The sequence below is a fragment of the Rattus rattus genome, chromosome X (assembly GCF_011064425.1).
Source record: "Rattus rattus isolate New Zealand chromosome X, Rrattus_CSIRO_v1, whole genome shotgun sequence".
NCBI classification, from domain to species: Eukaryota; Metazoa; Chordata; class Mammalia; order Rodentia; family Muridae; genus Rattus; species Rattus rattus.
The window spans coordinates 41,642,998-41,660,740 of record NC_046172.1 but is presented as its reverse complement, the minus strand read 5'-3'; the positions used below and the strand labels follow the sequence as shown (position 1 = coordinate 41,660,740).

The 17,743-nt window shown below is 35.7% G+C and overlaps 1 pseudogene; it reads right to left on the bottom strand.

The window, feature by feature from the left end:
* Positions 1-16,577: 16,577 nt before the first annotated feature.
* Positions 16,578-17,519, bottom strand: LOC116888860 (annotated as a pseudogene).
* Between the last annotated feature and the right edge of the window lie 224 nt (positions 17,520-17,743).

Genomic DNA, 17,743 nt, shown 5'->3' with positions numbered 1-17,743 from the left:
TTGATCTTTTTTCATGTTCGGGTAGTAAGAAACTTGAGATAGAAATAAAACATGAAATAAGTTAATTATCATAGATACCATTATAGGTGGTTCCTTTTAGAGGTTTAGAGGACGGATACAGGGTTATTCAAGACACCCCAATGTATATCTAAGAAAATGCAATGTAGTAAGAACTTATGGCTTTTAATAAACAGGCCAACATCTCGAGCTTTTAAAATAGAATTCTCAAAGGAACCTGTATGGTTCTTGTTAGAAGATATGACTCCTGAGAGTTTCATTTTATTTTATTTTTATGCTTTATTTTTACTGTCTCTAGACTCCGCTTAAGTCTGAGAAATTAGGGCAGCTGCCTAGTAAATGATCTTCAATCTTTCTCTTACAGGGCCATTTTTATGTGCCCTGACTCCAACACATCACAGCTGAGGCATCTTAGACAAATCACTTCTCTACCTCCATATCATTATCTATTAAATATGGAGGATTATGTTGCTCTGACTCATAGAGTTAATGTGATAATTAATTGAGATATAGGTGTTGTATATTTAGCACAACTGGACAAGTTGTACATTTTACCTCAAAGTTCAGGTGTCTCTGAAATAGCATTGTGCACATATAGGTAATTCTGTTAGTTTCATATGGAGGCAAAAACCAATGCCTTCTTTTTTTTTTTTTTCCCGGGGCTGGGGACCGAACCCAGGACCTTGCGCTTCCTAGGCAAGCGCTCTACCACTGAGCCAAATCCCCAACCCCCAAACCAATGCCTTCTTGATGTCTGTCTTGTATTACTGCTTCGGGTTTTGCTCTAATCCTCATCTCCATATGCTCATTTTAAAGAGGACTTGCGTAGATTGGTTATTCAGTGATCACTTCCACAGTCCTGCTGTTCCAATATAATCACTTATGGCTGATGACTACTGGTAACATAGCACTCCTCATATTGCCCATGAATTGTATGAATTGTATGCATTTACAGATGTTTTTATATCTCTGTGTTCTCTGGTGTGCAGTTGTAATTTCCTAAAAGGCATAGAGAACACAGCAGGTATCTAAACATGTTTACTTATAAGCAAATAAAAATTGAATGGTAAAAGGTTGCCCAATATCATATTAATATTCTATCTCATTCTATTTACCCAAAAGGTAACTGATAAGAGCATTATACTTATCCATGACTCAATTTCATTACTTGAATGTTTTCTATCTCTTCAGTATGTGTCTGGCCTTACCTAGATGGAATTGTAAATGTTTTCTAAGGATTTTCACCATTTCTGAAGATATAAAAATAATCAATTCAACTAATGTTTCTCAAGAAGATTTTTTAGACATTTCTCCAATGAGTATCTATATTAACTAAAAGAACATTAAATAAAGTACAAAGTTACCTCGTCGTATCTATGCAATTCTGTATTCTCTAAAGGATGATTTTCCATATTATTTAACAACTCCGACTGAGCAATTGAAATTCAGACGATGATAAATGTTTTACACTGAAGGCTCATTTCATTATACAGTAGTCGGTTGAAATGGGGTTTCCGAAGAAGGTATTTTTAGGAAATGCAGAGTACAGGCAAAAGCTGAATACATTACACAATTTAAATATTTATCGAAGCTTTTCTACTAAGACAACATTTGGGCGATATCGCACTGAAATAGCAACATGGAGAGGAAATTAGGGGTAAATAGATGGCAGAGCCTGTGGAAAGCAGAGCAGCGAGGGTGCAAGTGAGCGCCTCATTCACAAAGTCCTTACACTGAAAACTGAAAGGGACAGCCTGGCTCATCAACTTTTCACCTTGCTTCTGATTGCACCAGGTGTGCGTGTGTGTGTGTGTGTGTGTGTGTGTGTGTGTCTGTGTCTGTGTGCGCACGTGCGTGTGTGCGGTGTGTGCCTGAGCATGCTTTGCTCTCCTATTAAATTCCTGACCTCCTTCTCTTTACACTTAGTAGACTTCCAAGTTGCTCTAATCCATTCCATGTCTCGTACATTTAAATCCACAAATAAATTCCTTTCTAGACTTTGATCCCCATCTCCAATGTAACACAACTGCTTATAAACAGAACAAACATCTATATCCATCCATCACCTTTTTCATCATTCCAGCTTCCTTTCCTTTCTAGTGTTTTGCATGTAAGCGGCGTCACTATGTACCAAATTATGTAAGTCCTGAAGAAAACTCTGTACAACTCCGTCCCTGTGCTATTAACAATCTATCTGCAAGGAAATCAGAAATGCATGTATTTTATTTATAGAGCCAGCCATTACAGTCAGAAGAAGCACCTTCTTTTGCACCTTAAAAGAATTTCCAGTTAGTGACATCTAACCTATGAATTACAAATCCCTCTTTAATGAAAGTGATATCTTTCAGAAAACAGATGAATTTTATCTATGCTCTCTCTGAAACCCACAAAAAGAGTGGCCAGTGCTCCTACAAAGAGAATGATCACTTCAATGACATTCAAGGATCTAAATATTTGAGCCATAGCTTACTCTGGGAGCTTAAGGCTTGTTCCCACACATTTCCTCACTGCCCATACTCTAAGAAAGCTGACCTTGCTACAGTTCTTCATACCAAGATCCCCTGCCATAGATGTTTCACTCTGATAGGAATTGTTTTTGCTCTCTCTTTCTCCATGTAAAATTACTCTGCTACCTCGCTCTCCTCACACTATCATTGTCTTAGGAATACCTCCCAAATGTCTAGGGTTAGCATAGTTCCCACTCTTACATGTTCTTATAACAATGTGGTGTTTGTCTACAGTTTTCAACTGAAATGCAAATAGAACAGTTGGCACATCTATGCAAATCTAGCCCTGTGAGTTTGGTTATTTAGAACATTATATGTAGAAAATCGCACTCAGGTGACATGATTATACTAAGCAAAATACGGTTCTCAATAATACATGATGCATAGACCAATGAATGAACAGATACTGAAGCAACAGCTCTAAGTTATTCTTTAAATAATGGTTATCCCAAACCACACATACAAACTTTATGAAGCCACTTCTTTTGAGATTTTCATCTCTGGATTGATTTTGAGAGAAAAATCTATTTCCAGGCATTTAAAGGAAAATGCTGTCAAGGCTCTAGGCATGAGTAAAGTGAACCCCCTTTGATAACACTTGATGTGCGTATGAAATAGCCCATTAGAGATGGGCTGTGTACACCTAATCCAGAGGAATCTTCTAGCCCTTTAGCAGCTGTTCACATGGCTTCTGCTCTGCCCTTCAGCCTCTCCTTAATCAGGATTCCCCAGCTGTCTAAGCTTCCCGTAAACTCTTTTGGTTAACCACCTACATGCCAGCATATCCTGCATTTAGCCATGCTCGTTCAAGTTTCAGTTACTATTTGTTTCTCTTATTTTTCAGGGCGTGAAAGTTTGAAGGGTGGGTCACATTACAGCTTCTTTCACTTTCCCAATTGTGATAAACCTACCTTCATCTATTTCATCACTGATTAGTTTCTAATACTGCTATCTGAAGTATCAAAACAAACGACAAAGGAACTACTCGCTTTTCTTTGGATGAAAATACTTGGGTAACTCTGAAGCTGTGATTTGTTCTTACTTTTTGAATGTACCTTTATGCACTTTCCAAGGTGAAACTCTGAACCGAGAACGTGTGTTGATTATCTTGCCCTTTAAGTCAGTACTTGGGCAAGGAACCACTACTGCTGCAATCTGATAAAGGAGGAGACAAGTTGTGTGCAAAAGAAGATCAGTGCCAGGACTGAGCAAAAAGCCACTGATGTTCATACCCTTTTATAGTCCTGACTCTGTAGCAGTTGGAGCCAAAAATGGAATAAGCAAATGGAGAGTGATTTAAAACCCAAAACAAAAGAAAAGAAAACAAAAGCCAAGGATACAGTGAAAACTTGTAAAGAGTAAGGCTTTTGTTCGCCCAGTAACCAGGAAGAACATAAAGTACTGGCGAGTTAACTGTCCTTAACTAATAAAATGCTATAGTGATGAAAAGTAAATGCATCAAAGAGTCAAAGATAAATCACCAAATAATTGCATATACTTTGCTCACTACGCTTTCCTTCATTTACAAATGTAGGATTTTGAAAATAGACGCTAAAAAGCATGGCAATTCAAACATCTGGGTTGTTCTTTAAAAATGTTTTAATGCTATCTGTCTTCAAAACCCATTTGACTATCTACATTCTCCTTGTATTACATGTATAAATACTGACTTTAATAATGCATTTACTATTTTTCTATTCTTCAAAACAACCATATTTTTCTACTTATACAGATAAAATATGTGAACTAAAATAAAGTGACTAATAAAAACAGAGGCTAAGCTCTTCATTTTTCTCTTGCATGAACATGGAACTACATAAGTAAGAGCAGTCTATGAAAACTGCAGCTTTCATAACTGACAGAAAAATCACTTTTATTACATCTTTTTTACAGAAAATTAATTCTTTAAAGTTTTATGGAATGAAAATATTTAATTAGCCATTCTGGAAGATTCACTTATGAACAATGAAAACAAGAATAAGAACAATATTTTATTAGCATGTCAGAGGGATGACAGCTCCATTCCAATTAAACAGTAACCATCTATTCTCCTTCACTTTCACTTAGTGAAGAACAGTCAAAATCCTATCTAGATTCATCTTCAGTGTTAGGAGCATGTCTTTTCTCAGGGTTTAATAGTATAAGCCAAGTATAAGGGTGATGAGTTATCATAAAAGCAAGCAAGCACGCAAACAAACAAACAAACAAAGAGCGGCAACAACAAAATCCAGTTATCCTTTTAAGCAGACAAAGTCTTGAGGAGCCCAGGCAACCCTCTATCTGGAATCAAGGATGACTTTGAATTTCTGATCCTCTGGCTGCTATTACGGGCATGCACCACCACACCCAGTTTTTGCAGGGTTGTACAGTCATACCAGGGTTTTGTGAATACTCAGCTAGAACTCTATCAATTTATATCCACTCTTCACTTACTAAAATCCCAAGGCATTTTCAGTGAATGAAATAAACCAAACAAATGATATTTATTTTCTGTGAGACAGTTCTCTTTAAATCTGTCAAAATAAAGTACACTATAATATTATTGTTTGATCTTTCATCTGTGTAAGAAGCAAGATGTTGGAAGCTGAAATGTGTTGGGGTACTGTATAGGATAAAACCCTAAGAAAGGTAAACCCATGTTTTGACAGGAAAGGAATACTACTGATGTGACTCAGGACATTGTGAATGCTATGCAATCATTATATCACTGATCATATACCAGACCCTAACATGTGTTTTAAGTAGAGAAAATGCAATGGTCATTTTCCTTGTTTGTTTGTGAAAATTTATATATGGCCTGGGGCATGATCCACAAAGGGTATATTTTTATGATACATTGCTAATGAATGCAGTTGCATTGAATAGAACAATGAATTTTTTTCCTATATTCAGTCTCCTGACTTTTCCAACAAAACTTTTTAATACGGCAGATTGCCTTAATGAAAGAACACAAACTTCCTAGGGCAAAAGCACGTCTTTCTGAGATAGAATGAAAACCAACCAAAAATTATTCATGGACGGACCCTTGGCTCCAGCCGCATATGTAGCAGAGGATGGCATTGTCTGGCATCAAAATAGGACAATTCCTTGGTCCTGTGAAGGCTCAATTTCCCCAGTGTAGGGGAATGCCAGGGCAGGGAAGTGGGAATGGGTGTGTGGGAGGGGAGCACCCTCATAGAAACAGGGGGAGGGGGATGGGAGAGGAGGGTTCTTGAGAGGAAACCAGGAAAGGGGATAACATTTGAAATGTAAATACATAAAATATCCAAAAAAGAAGTTAAAAAAATAAAGAAGAAAAAACCATTGCTTCTTACTGAAACAAATCCAAATCTGTACTATATACATGTAAATTATTTATTTGCACATCAAAAACTTATCTTCAGTGTTGAATGCTAAACTATATTTCTGTGTATTTTTAAAAATAACTTAATTTTGGATATAATGTTCCATAAACATTTTAAAATAAAAGAACAATATCAGTGTAACACATTATAATTTCCATAATGATATTATATAAAAAGACAAGAAAAAGCCTCTTATTAAATTAGAAATTATATCATGAATTTAAAGAGGATTTTCTTTTTTCAGTTAACATGCCCTTAAGAGATCTTATAATTAAAATTCTAAAATATAACTTTGTTAGACTTCAAGACAAATTGTGCCATTTAAATATCTGAATGAAATGTCTACTTGCAATGGACTACTTGAATATTCTAAATTATATGTGTAATGCTAAATGTAAATCTTTGTCTTAATGCCATAACCTTTTCGTTCGAACAGTAATGTTTTGAGATTTCAAAACAATTAAATATGTTCTTCAAAGTCTTAAAATCTTAAGCAAATTGAGATACAAGACTCAAATATCAAAACACCCAGCTAGTTCACTATTAAAATAGCAAAAGCTTTCGTGCACCATAACCATTAGAACAACTTTTTTTTCCCCTTAAACCTACTGCTATTTTGCAGACGCATTATTTCACGGTTTAGAAATGCTGTCTATAGCACAGCTGAGCATAAGCTTGCCTTTCTCCACTTAAGAACTGCATTTCTAATCAATAGTCTTCAACAGTGCTCTGGGCACTGGCTTTTTATTTTTGTTTTGAAGGCTTAATTATCTCCAACAAATTATCTCAATAATATTTATAAGTTAATACAAAAGACATCAAAAGATATAATTGAATTGTGTATACCTATGTGTTACAAAAATGTGTAAGTGCTTCATGTATTTTGCACTGAAATAAAACAGAGCAGCTTTTCCTTTAGGAAATAATAGTGAAGCTCACAAAAGAAATGTTGGAAGGCAACCACAGAAACAGGTGGTATATAGTGAAATGGAGGAGCATCTATATAAAATCAGTGCATGTATAACCTTGATTTCCACAACCTTTTTCTGAGTATGTGCTTGACTTTTCTTTTCTAGAATTTGTGAGTCATGGATCATTAGCCATTTGTGAAGATTTCTATCTTCATTCTTAATTATAAGCATGACTACAGTTCACAAGTCAAAAATAGTGAGCAAATGATAACCTTCAACTATATCTCTGGGACACACTGGCTTCATCATGGATTATTTTTATGTTATTTTTGTTGTTGTGTTTGGGTCAATTTTTAAAATCATTAGTCACAGCTGACTCTTTAAAACTAAGTGGAAGACATTTTTAAATAAAGGTCTGATCTAAAAGTTTTACTGAACTGCTAGGTCACAGTCAACATGAATCACCAAATGACTTACTACAAAATGGGATTACAAGCCTTTCTAGTTTTTATTTTGTTTTTAGATCAACACACTGCATGGTTATTTTCCAGCATGAATTGTATCATTATTTAAAGAATAATCACAATATGAAAAAGAGCAGTACATTCAAAAGTGAAGTATAATTTTAAAAAAAAACTTAGAAATTCTATCTTCATGTACACTGTCAAAGACAACTTATTTTCTTTACTTTCCCCTATGGTGTGCCAGATAAAACCTTTCCAAACTTCAGGGCTCACTTACTTCCATAAAGAATTAGTTCACTGAAATACATGTCAGTTCACAACTGTCTACAAAACCATTACAAAAAAATAGCAACTAAAATAAAAACAGAGATACATAATCTACCTCACAATAATCAAAGTGGTCTGTTTCATGCACTCAAAGCAAGCTATGCATATATTATTTAGTGGCTTCTTAAACAAGAACAATGTGTGTCTCTATTGCAAAAGGCAAACAAATTATAGTAACAAACCCCCACAACTCTTCCTAATATCTACTGAAAAGGTTTCAGTGTGGAACACATACACTAGAATCTAGAATATATATATATATATATTATGTATATTATATATATACACACACATATATAGACAGACAGACAGATAGATAATAAAGTACACAGATGACAAAATTTATGCTTTTTCATAAGCTACTGTAATAAGCTTAAATCAATCTGCCTACTCAGTGAGCTTGTCACAAGCTGAAAGTCATGCCACAGTTAAGATATTTTTAGTTACTTTGTACTTACAACAGTCCTCTACTTCTTCCCACCAAAGCATTTGGAAGAGAAAGTATATATCAAGGCAGGAATAAAAATCTTGGTAAAAGTTTCTCCCAGTTTTATTGCTCCAGGAGGCTTAGGTACGATGAGAAGCCAATAAACTTCAGCAGCCTTGGAAAAAAAAATAGCACTTCAAGTTTTCCTATTCGTTTTTTCTATAAAGACTATTGCCTTCAAGAGCTGAGTTCTGTAGGGGCAAGTGAGTGAGCCCAACACTGAGTGAGTCAACATAGTAACTGATGCCAGGATTCTGTAGAGGCCTCTGGATATTTCAAATTCCAGGACCTGCGCACAAGCAAGTGACCCGCCTTTTCTCTCAAGTTGCTTTGCCATAATAGGACTGCCCATGGACACTACATATAAGGCTGTGCTTCCAGCATGGCAAGCTCTGTGAATTCAAATAATGTTCAACTCTGTCCTGAGTCACATCCAAACTAGAATAGCACAGGGATCTCAGTCCTGCTCTCCAAGTCCCCTAAATGTAAAAGCACATTAGTGCAATGTTGCCACAATATTTTAGTAACTTTTATGTTACTTTCCAAAAGAATAAACAGAAAATCCGGATCCAGAATTAACTTTTAACTGTCTTTTGTTTTTGTTTTGTTTTGTTGTTTTCTCTCTTCTCAACACTACCAAAAAATGGCATTTTATTTTACTGGACATTAAAAAATTCCCAGAACAATCCATTCATTTTAAACTATCTGATATCTACCAAAATTAATTTTTACCCTTGGGATCCAATCAAAACTATGTAGCATAATGCCAATATTCTGATTAAAAGAAGCAAGAGTAGAATGGAGCAGCTGAGTTCTGAAGGCATAATGTGAATAGGTCTTAGGATGGGACAAAGTTTCTGCTAAAATAAAGAGTCCTGAGTAGAACAGGGAATTCTTCGCAAAATGCCAAGTTTCAGTTGTAAGTTATTCTGGCTGTAAGTTATGTTAAGACTACTTTACAAGAAATGTATTCTTCCTCAATTTCTGCTGTAATAATTATTAAAACCATTCCATGAAATATTGAGATAATGATCAGTTAATTGTCGCCTCTACACACCAAAAACAAACAAACAAACAAACAAACAAACAAGCGAACCTGTAATAGTAATGGACAGAGTTCTGATAGGTCATCTAGGACATTTGTAAATGATTCTTTGTCCACCAAAGCATTTGTATTCATCTTCATTATTTATGTATCAAGTAAGATCAATATTTTAAAACACTTTGATAACAGTGTGAGAAAGGTATTTGCTTTACCGTTATAACCATCTTACTTTAGTTGTTTTAGAGTCTTATAATAATTATAAGTTTGCAAATTAAATAGGGTTATGGGAGAGCGAGACTAGAGTACAATGTGTTTAGTAGGCATATGTGCCATGCTTTTCCTCACCCTATATTAGCTCATGCTTTCACCTGTCTTCCTTCGCTTTTAGAAACTCTCCTCCCTCTTTTCGTGGTTCCTTTCTAATTTTATAACCCCATCCTACCCCAACACCACAAACACACACACACACACACACACACACACACACACACACACACACACACATTTAGATTTCTTACAGGCAAGGGAACATACTATATTTGTTCTTTTTGAGATGGGTCTGGCCATTTTGCTTAACAACATGATTTCCATTTCTGCCCAATTTTCTTTAAATGTCATGATTGCACTTTTCTTCATAATATGTTAAAATTTCACTGTGTACGTATTCTGCATTCACTTTATTGATCATGATACAGCACTATTCCATTATTACTAAGATTTGACTCAGGTTATAGTCATACCATTTACCCTACATAGTCACATTTAAGGCCCGTCACCAAAAATTTGTCTTCAATCTTTCTAACTTTGCCATGTTATGAATGTTATGGAAAATGTAATCATTCAATGTGTGACCCTTTCTCTCAGAATTATGTCATTAATTGACATTCAAACGCTGATCAATAGCTTCTTACAATTATTTCTGAGTAGTGTGTCTATCTATGGCTTTGTTGTGGTCTGTTTATCTATTCATCAACTGCAGGACATTTTGGTTATTCCAAGATTTGATCAGTATAAATAAAGATAGAGATATTGGTAAAGCTATTGGAGCATTTTATATTTTTCAGTAATGTATGAATGATTTAATGCACGTTCCTCAAATCCCACCAGTATCTCATGTTCTTATCCTAAGATGTAGGAAAATACCATGACAATCTTAATTTCAAATTATCTAGTGGATGATGATATTGAATAACTATCCTTGTACTTTTTTGAAACTGTAGTTTACTGGGGTAAAACTATTTTAGATTTATGCACTTAAAACATTTAAGTCTATACTATGGTATGATGGATTTCTGATATAATACCTTATGGTAGAAGTCCAGAATTTATTCAACTTCTTTAAGTAAAATTCACATTAATTGCCAGCTCATCATTTCCCTTACTTTTGAATAAACACTTCAATACAGTGTCTATACATACCTTTCTCCATTCTTTAGTTGAGTAACTGAGTCTTGTCATTTGTTTGTTATTTTACTGCTGAGATGCAGAACTCATTATATTTGTAGCATGGGAGTACTTTGTATTATCCAGGTATTTATGAAGTGAATGGTATAAATTTTGCTTCCATTTGGTTTATTGAATGTAATTTTTTTGGTTTAGTATTTTTGGTATATGAACTAATAACAATTGCCTGTTCCTTGCATAATGAAAGTTTTCTTTATTTTAAAAAAATATTCTTTCAAATTTATATTTATCTATGATTCACTTTGAATCGAGTTTTGTATAAGTGGAAGTTTTAGGCTGATGGCACGTCTTCATTGCTCTACAACACATTGAAAAGATTGCCGATCAGTGAGAAAGGATGCACCTAACCCTCAAGAGACTTGAGGCCCCAGGAAGTGGGGTGGTCAGCTGGGGTTGGGGTGGGAGGTTGGGGTGGGTGTGGGAACATAGTTTTGGAGCAGGGTGAGGGGAGTATGAGATACTCGACAGTCAGAGGGCAGAATAGGAGGAGGAAAAAGACTGGACTGTAAAAAAGATAAAAGAATTTAAAAGGAAAAGAAAAAAGAAAAGATTGCCATAATTCCATTGACTTCTTTTTGCAAACTAGTCAAAAGCAGTTGAAAACATTCCTGTAGGTCTTGTTCTAGGATCACAGTTGAAGTCAAGTGTGGAAGTTTCCATTTGTAGCATTGTGTTGGTACATAAATTGTTTCAGACATTGTAGCATTTCAGATTTTAGATTTTTGGATGAGGATTCTCAGTCTGTTATACATGTGACTACATAAACAAATAGTTAAGAATAGATGTTCTAAAGCCAGCATTTTCAAAAACAAGCATTTTCAGATAGCATATAATAAAGCATGGATCAAATTTGTATGTTATTAAAATAATCTTAAGATGATAATTGAACCACAGAGATTAAGTAGGATTAAGTACAGATAATTGGTGCATGAGAGATAAAAAATCTCCCTAGGAAGGGGAAATAGACATATTATGCATGGATAAGCGAGGAAACTGAAACTGGAGGGAGGAGCTGGAGGAGTAGAAGAGAGAGGGATAGGGAAGGTGAGGGAGAAAGTATGAGAAAAGATGGTTAAAATTAAGAGCCATATGAGTTATCATAGTATGGAAATACAACACAACAGAAACTTCTTAAAATATATCAATAAATGAAGACAATCTAGATAAAAATCACCAAATAATGGGTAGAACAGTGTCTAAACCAAATATTCTTTGTCACCAAATAGTTTATAGTTCCCAAAATGAATAACAAATAGTTTAGATTTGGGGCAAAGTGGTTCCGTGGGAACCCCCAAACAACAGAAGTTGTTCTCAAAAGTACAGGTTGCTCTCCACAAGCTGATGACAAGGTTCCATTGCTAAAGACTACATCTTCGCAAGTGTTGAATATGGAGAAGTTGCTTTTATGCCTACATAGAGTCTTTTCCCCTACAAGCTAGCATCTTTGGTACAGGAAGATGCTCTGAATTCTGCCAAAGAGAAACATAATACAAACTTTTTGATTTACAAAGGTGACCAGCCTTCAAATTATGCTAGTACATTAGTGACCACATGCTTTATAGGTGTAGGTAAGGCCTGCTCCACAAGATGAAACCCATACTCACCCTTGCTCATAGAGCCAAAAATCTGAAAGTAGGTCGCCTGGAATGTCCAGAAAAGGACACACTATACAGACTAGTTGACTGTTAAATCTCTGCCAAGACAGAATAATCAGTCCTTCAAAGTTCTGTGTTACAAAGGTCTGCCAGATGATCCTGGGCCAGAAGGCTGAAGACTGATGCTCTTACATGTTGCTAACAGGGGATTGTACAGGTAGGAAGTTGTCTTTACAACTTGTCTCAGTTCTGGAAGCCATGCTGTGCTTCTTATATTTTTAGATATTATTGACCATTCTCAGATTTCTGATGGGGTTAAAGACTAATTATAGTCTCATAGCCCACCCAGGGTATTTAAAATTGAGAGTATATATTTAATTAGATAGTTTTCAGATAGTATACAAGCTAGCCAATATATAACACATAGATTTTAAGCCTTTCTTAAGCTAGGATAAATAACAGATTGTACTATTTAATTGACAAAAATGATGGGCTTGGTGTTAGGTGCATCTTATCCTTTATAAATTACAGAATGGTAATAGTTGTGTTCAGCTCACATTTGAGAGAAAAGTTGTTTTATTAACTAGACAGATGGTGAAATGTGGATTGTTGTCTATATGCAGGTGAGGACAGGCACGAGATAAGGAAGACCTGTGATTGGGCAGTGAAAAAATAAGGTGGGCACAGAGTTTTAAAGAGAGGAAAAGGAGGAAGAAGAACCAAGATGGAGGCAGAGAAGGATGACCCAGATCTGTGTGGCGCTCTTTAAAGGGTCACAGGTAGTTATGAATATAAGGGATGGATTATTACAGGACAATTTTTCTTATCTAGGTGGGCATTTCATATCAATATTAATTGGCTCTAAGTTTACTGTGTGCATGTTTTGCAGAGTGAGAATTTACTGATATAAATTTAATTGATAAATCACAAGCGTTGAGTTTTGATTTACTGGGTTGGGGGTATGTGAGCAAAGTCCACTGCAAGATAGGCAGTCTCTGTATGGGACTGGCATAGTAGAGAGCTGCCTTGGGAACTAGATGGATGGCCGCCGTTGGGGCTAGCAATAGCTGCGAGATTGCTCTGGGCACAAAGAATAGCAGGAAGCAGTGTGAGATGGAAATTGGGAATGTAATGAGTCAGGTGGAAACGTTTTGCTCATTGAGATGAAAATTCCCGCAGATGCCATGTGACCTTACGGTGCTGGCAAAAATGTGGGTTGGTCATTTCTATTTTTGTTGTTTACCACAGCACTGGAAACTTAGGGTAAAATAAAATACAAATATTCTAAGGAATACAGCAATAAATTGTTCTCTAATGACATTCTGCTACACTCATAGATCAATGCCTTGTTCAGCCATCTTCTCAGAAGCAAGAAGCTTTGTTCTGCCAAATTTGGGAACAAACACAGAAATCCACAACAAGACAATGTGCAAAGAGCAAGAGACAGCCCTAAGTGAGAGGTCTCCATCAAACTCCATCTTTCAGGGCTCAGGGAACCCTGTCAAAGAGGAGGCAAAATAGTGTAAGAGTCAGCATGTGTAAGACTGAGGCAGCATGCACAGGCCCCGCAATGGTCTATACCATTTATAATCCTAGAGATGAAGAAAGAGGATACATGCCCATTCCTAATCCAAAAGTGATCTCCAATTGATAACAACTTGCAAATGAAAATTTTGTTTCCTCCAAGGCGTCTCACTGGGGAAACAAACTACTCATGAGGGTAGTCTGCATGTCCAGGAATAGAGGCCAAGAAAAAATGAATTCAACTGCATCTTGGGAGGTTCCTTATTTCATAATGTCATGCCAGAGGTTTAGGTTTTTAAAATTTTATTTACTTTACACTATACATCATTTGCATATACATTATCACTTTAAGGCTTAGGGTTTTGTGTTTTTATGGGATTCCTGAGTATGAATGAGTTAAGCTCTGCATCTATATAGTTCTTGAAACTTTTCATGGAATCTTTTCTGTCTGTTTATTTTATTCTTTTCTGATTTGCTTGCCTTTTTTAGCTTAGCATATTTTATTTTATTCTATTAATGCCACTTAGATGACTGTTTACTCAGGACAGGCAGAGATGGGGTAGATCCAATAGGAGGGAAGATGGGGAGGAAATAGGAGTAATAAAGGTAGGGAAACCATAACCAGACTGTATTGTAAAAGAATATCTATTTTGAATAAAAGAAAAATATAATTGTTTTCATATGAATACAACATACAGATCCCCCTCTCAATAAAAGAGAGCATACTTTTGTGTATCACATGGACTGATCTGTATACTTTACATGAATATTTTAGGATATACTTTTATGCTATGTACTGTAAAAATGAAGATTCATCTTTGCCTATATATCAGTACAAAACAGTCTCTGTATCATAAATGGTGTATTAATTTGAAAATCCAACTGTGGTGCGTAAGAATGAGGACAAGGACTGAATTCTGTTCACTAGAAATCGTAAATGTATTGTTATATGCTGACTTTCAAGGACAGCGACATTTTTGAACTTTGAGTTTCTGAGCATGAATTCAAGCATTATGATCCAAGCAATCTGGCTTCATTCAATATATAATTCTGGAGAAAAGCAGCTGAGATAGTCAAATTGTTACATAAAATTTACAAATTAGTGATCTGAAACAGATCATCCCATGCCAGTTTTCCTTTTTTATAGTTATCTCTATTGGATGAAATGTTACATATGCTATGAAAGTATGTATTTTTAGGTGTTTTAAAATAGTCTGCTTTTGGGGTATGAATTTGAAAGAGCGAAAATAGGAGTATATAGGAGGTTGGAGTAAGGAAATGGAAGAAAGTAATTGTGTAATTATATTATGATCTCAACATTAAAAGGAAAGAAAGTCAGTTTTTAAATACACCCAATGAGAAATGAGTTGTCTGGATATGTTATAGGCACTAAAATGACAGAAAAAATTTCATAAAAATAAAATGCATGTAATGTGGTACTTACCTTTATAAACAGAAAATACTACTATTGTTTTGAAATGATTGTATTAAAACTGTAGGCAATTTAGGTGAGAACCAGTCTCTTAACTCTCTTGTATCTGCCAATCCCTTGAATGCCATACTTACCTCTATTGAAATATCTATATTTCATTCAAGATTTACTTTACAGCATATAGATGTGTATATATTTGTTAGATTTATAAATATTCCATCTGTAATAAAACTATAAGACAACACAATTCAGTTATTGTATTTGTTTATTTTGGCAGTTCTGGTGGTTGGGTCCCAGACCTTGTGTATTGCATTATAGGCAAATACTTCACTACACAGCTGCATCCCATAATTATTCTTTTTAAAATTTTATTTTGTTAATAAAGCACGACCTTAAACTCAATCTCTTAATAAAGGTTTAAGGATGCCATAATATATCTATAGACAACATTGGACAACAGATTTCTAGAACTTATTCCTTATACATCACTTATATTCACTGATTAGCAATTAACTATTTGTTTCAGATATTGCAACCAGAGACCTTGATGAACTTATTATTTTTAGTAGCTTTTTAGGATATGTGTAATGTCTACAAAGTCTATTAAAACATCTTTACATAAAGACAACACTTCATTTCCTGTTTCCTATATTTACTTTCCTTATATTTCTGTACTGGCTTTAAATTGCTATTTTCTCTTACATGAATTTGTCCTCTATTTTATATGTATGAGTGTTTTACCTGCATGAATGTATGTGTACTACATATGTACCTAGAATCCGTGGAGGTCAGAAGAAAGTAATAGATCCCAGGGGTTATGGGCTGTTTTGTAACACCACATGGCTGCTGGGAACTGAAGCAAGGTCCTCTGCAAGAGTAACAAGGACTCTTATCTGCCGAGCCATCTTTATTGCTCCCACTGTCTAGAACATCTAATGCTATTAAAAATAGTAGACGTGAAAACAAGGTTTTCCCCCTGAACTATCATATGAGGGGAAAATAACTTGAAAGTGTTTCATGATTATTATGATGAAACTATAGAGTATGTTTTGAAGATGTATTTTATCAAGTTGAAGAAGTTGTCTACATGTCTTACTTTCCTGAAATGTTCTTTTTTTTTTTTTTAATTTTTTCTTTTGTAGTGAATGGGTGCTGAGTGTTTGTCAGTTTTTTTTTTTCCATTGAAGTAAATCAGTGATTATTCATCTTCAACCTCAATACATTTTACATTTTGTAAAGGACTTCTTTTTCTACATACATGAGAAATACTGCTCATGTCTAATAAAGGTAACAATATGACTTGCCTTGTAAAGTATATTTGGAAATTCTGGCTTCTATTCTATGTTCTAAAAGATGACAGTTCTTCTCTTGTATCACATAAATAGTACTTCCTTCTAGCTTCTAGAGATTTTTTTTTTTTGCTTTGATCAATGTTTATTGTCTTTATGAAAAAAAATCTTTAGCTTTCAGCAGCCCGTTCCTGAGCTCTGAGGAAGCTTGCCTTCTTTTGAGCAACCCGGTCTTTCTCCTGGGCAAGAGACATGTTGGGATGATTCCACCTCTTCTTCTTCACTTCTCTCTTGGGCTTCTTCTCATAGACTGGATTCTCTCGGAGAGCAGCATGAGCTTTCTTATACATCTCCCCCATGACTGGAGTTGCGTTGCTCTTGATGTACTGAGAGAACTGTTTCTCCATCATGTCTGGAGTCACGTTGTTCTTGGTGTACTGAGAGAACTGTTTCTTATACGCATCTTCATCTTCCTCCATCAGGTAGCGCATGTAGTCTGTCACATTCTGACCCATGGTGTGCTTCCGGTGCACCTCTATATTGAACTCCTTGCTTTCAGAGTCATAGCCAGGGAATCGTTTAGTACTATGGGGGATAGACAAGCCTCCATCCACAGCTTCCTTCAGGGCACCAAAAACTTTATTGCCAGTTGTAGTTCGGGCAAGACCCGCATTCAAATAGCAAGTGAAGGCACCAGGCTGACCGTCAATGCTTTCCTCATTGTATTCATCTCCATTCAGCTCCACTTGGCCTTCATAGATCTTGTCCATGCCAAACCTATTCAGAAGCCTGCGGGCCAGCAGCAGGCCAGTGCAATAGGCTGCATCATAGTTTGTCAGACCAACTTTCACACCGTATTTTGGAAGTTCATGTGCATATGCTACACAATCGACCATATCCCCTTCTATACGGTCATATGCAATCTGGCAGATGTCTCTGTTAACCTACGAACTATCATCCTGTATTTGGTGTTGTACTTTATTTTGTCCTGGATCAATCGTTTCCGCATAGTAGTCAGTTTTACCTCTCCCGCCTTCCCTAAATCTCACTTGGTATCTTTTAAAGTAGTTCTTATTCTTGACAACTTTCACGAATCCCATCCTGTGGAACAGAGACCTGCAACTGCGGCTCCACGCAAACCTGCAGAGTCGGCCGCACTAGGGGGAAAAAGAGCTTCTAAAGATTTTTATAAGAAATTATGTCTTATTTAATCCTTTGCCTATACACAAATTGTATTTTCCCTTTGTTACTTTAAAGACTTGTCATGATATAATTTTAGAGGTTTGACTGTGATTGATATTAGCCTTTTTCACACAGTTCTGTGAGTTTGTACAGC